The sequence below is a fragment of the Myotis davidii genome, unplaced genomic scaffold (assembly GCF_000327345.1).
Source record: "Myotis davidii unplaced genomic scaffold, ASM32734v1 scaffold175, whole genome shotgun sequence".
Taxonomy (NCBI): Eukaryota; Metazoa; Chordata; class Mammalia; order Chiroptera; family Vespertilionidae; genus Myotis; species Myotis davidii.
The window spans coordinates 1,615,410-1,618,592 of NW_006286972.1; positions in this window are offsets into that span (position 1 = coordinate 1,615,410).

The following is a 3,183-nucleotide window of genomic DNA, read 5'->3' on the forward strand; positions in this document are numbered from 1 at the left end:
TGACAGAGGGCAGTGCTCCAACCCCGATTGGCCCTGCTCTGTGCGTGACAGGGGGTGGCGCTGCAACCTCCCCATCGACCCTGCCTTGAGTGTGACAGGGGACAGTGCCCCAACCCCCCAATCGGCCCTACCCTGATCGTGACTGAGGGTGGTATTGCAACCTCCCGATCCACCTTGCTCTGTGCATGACAGGGGGCGGCGCCCCAACTCCCCAATCGGCCCTGCTCTGAGCCTGACCAGGGGCTGCACCTAGGGATTGGGCCTGCCCTCTGCCACCCGGGAGCAGGCCTAAGCCAGCAAGGTGTTATCTCCCGAGGGGTCCCAGAGTGCGAGAGGGCACAAGCCAGGCTGAAGGGCTCCCTCTTCCCCCCAAGTGCACAAATTTTTGTGTACCGGGCCTCTAGTTATACTATAAAATTGAAGTTACTGTATTTTTGGCATAAAACCATAAGTACAAAAGTTTGATAAAGATATTAAAATTTGATTTATTTGTAAACTAGCCTATTACTTAATGAAGTTAGCTGAGAAACAAAAATGACTTTTTCCTTTTAGTCAAGGTTTTTTGAACATGCCTTGATGTAAAATTTGCACATTTTGCTTTGTGCTCAGCTTTGCAGCCATGTATCTAAGATGGAAAACCAGGTGGTCATACTGCAATGTATTTTGTGGCACATTTTAATGGAAAATGACCCATGACTTGGGCTTATATGATCTTTACTCATAAATATATATGAGGATAATGCCTTGAAGCTCCTCTTAATGCATTTTATGAAAAATGTTCACATTCTGGGAAGTCTTTCATTCAGAGCGGCTGCCTGGAAACACTGATGATCTCGGAGGAGAAGCTGTGAACAGACATAGGCATTTTGTAAAATGATGCAGTTAGGCAACTAACAATCCAAAGCTCAACACAGTGGCATCATCTTGCTGTCAGAGGTGGGAACTGTCTCTGCCATTTTCAGAACTTTGGAAAATTCTTTTATCTTTCTGAACAGATATTTCCTCATTATTAAAATTGGGGTGCTATTCCTATGTTGTTAAGTTGTGATGAAAGAAAAGCATGAAGTAACCAAGTACAGTGACATTTCTTTCCCTTTACCCCTTCTCTACTCAATTACCACATTAAGGTTACCACAGCAAGGTTACTGTGGTAGACCACCAATTAAGTAGGACACTGGTTTTCAATTATTTCAGGACTATACAAAAGTGTTGACAATGCTGAACTTGAACTTGCATTTGAATTTGCTTTTTAAATTAGTAATATTTTGTATATCTCAAACATGAAGACAGGAGAAATCATTGAATCCTTATACACAGTGGTGCATCTTAATATCATAAAGACTAGTTGAAGAAAGAATCCCAAATCATAATTCAGAGCCCTTGACATTGTTTGCCTGTAGTTATTTGGATTCACCTGACCATGACTGACCCCTGTTATCAAGGCAGAAGTGAGATGAGATAGGATAGAAAGAGCTTTCTTGGAGCAAGTGCTCTGGCTGTGGCCCATCTGGCTGATGGACAAACATGGGACCCAAGGACTTCAAGCATCTTCACCCATAGCCCAAGTAGGAGGAAACAACACAAATTCATTGTCATAAAAGAAGATCCGTGTGAACAGCAAACACAACTTCAGGAAATGTCATGGGTATCAATTTCTGTGGATGGAGGGCAGCATCAGGGCTGTGCATTTATAGCAAATACTGAGGAAAAGGTTCATTTGAGTAAAAATAGGTTCAGGAGAAAGAGAGTCACATGCAGATCATAGGAGTTGTTTGATTCTTCATCAGGATACAACCTAAAGATTTCCTGATGGAAAAAAAGGGCCTGCAGCAAATTAGACAATTTGATAAAAACAAACAAACAAACAAAAACACATGTCACCTTCTTCATTTAGGACTAAAATTTATACAGGAGTGGGCAAAAGTAGGTGTAGAGTTGTTCGTATGGAAAAATACATGCAGGTTATAATTTTTACAATAGCTTTATTAACTCTGTGTTTTGTGTACTCACAACTATAACCTACTTTTGCCCATCCCTGTATAAATGTCACTATGAATTAGAAGACAGCTATCTATAAGCCAGAAAGTGGGCTCTCACCAGAAATCAAAACTGCCAGCACCTTGAACTTGGACTTTCCAACTTCCAGAACAGTGAAAAATCAATGTTTGTTGTTTAAGCTACCCAGTCTATGGCATTTTGTTATAGTAATATAACCAGACTAATGAAAACATTTTTACTAGAGAAAGCTCAAAGTCACAATAAATATCTTCAGTTTTTATAGTGGAAGATGTCTGTGCAATCAACATGCTGAGGGCCCCGGAGTCCCATAGGTCTTCACGTTTTCCTTGTTCTAATTGTTGCTTCTTTTGATGACTGGCTGGCTGTGAAGTTGGTTTATCAATCATGGTTCTTCGTTGTAAACAACAGGAGGCTACTGGATTAAAATAGCAAAAAATATGTTTATTCATAAGATTTGGGGTAGCTGATCAAGATTAGGCTCAAGGCCTTGGAATATTCCCTTAAATTCTGCTACTCTGCTGAGAAGCCATTCCAGCTACTACCAGATACTACTAGGCACTGCAGCCAACCATGCAGTCTTTACTTCTGCATGTAGTTCAATCCTAAGCCATTGCTACCGCTATCAATGCCAGAGAGAAAAGGCAACCTCCCTTTTCTTTTCCTTTTTGTGTCACTAGTTCTGATTGGCAGAGCCTAACGTACATGCTTGTGACTAGCTACAAGGGCGGCTGTAAAAGTATTGAACATTCTTAGTACTCCTAGGGGGAGAAACTCTGTATACTCTACCAAGACTCAAAAAATGGAGAATTCTTTAAAGAAAGAAAGGTGTTTAGTTGTCAGTACTCAAATTGCTTGACAAATGCCCACTAGATTTGAGTGTCATCTCTCTCCTTGTCAACATTACATCTTCAGTGACTAAAAGTGTCATCTCAACAACTATTTACTAAACAAATGAATGTTTATAGAGAAAGCACATCAAGTTTAAATAATTTCAAATCATAATTCAGAGAATTTTTATGTATACAGAGAACAAACTGGTGGTTGCTAGAGTTGGCAAGGAGGGGATGGGCAAATGGGTGAAAGTTGTCAAAAGCTACACACCTCTCATTATAAAATAAATAAGTCCTGAGTATATAATGCACAGCATACTGACTATCCTATATA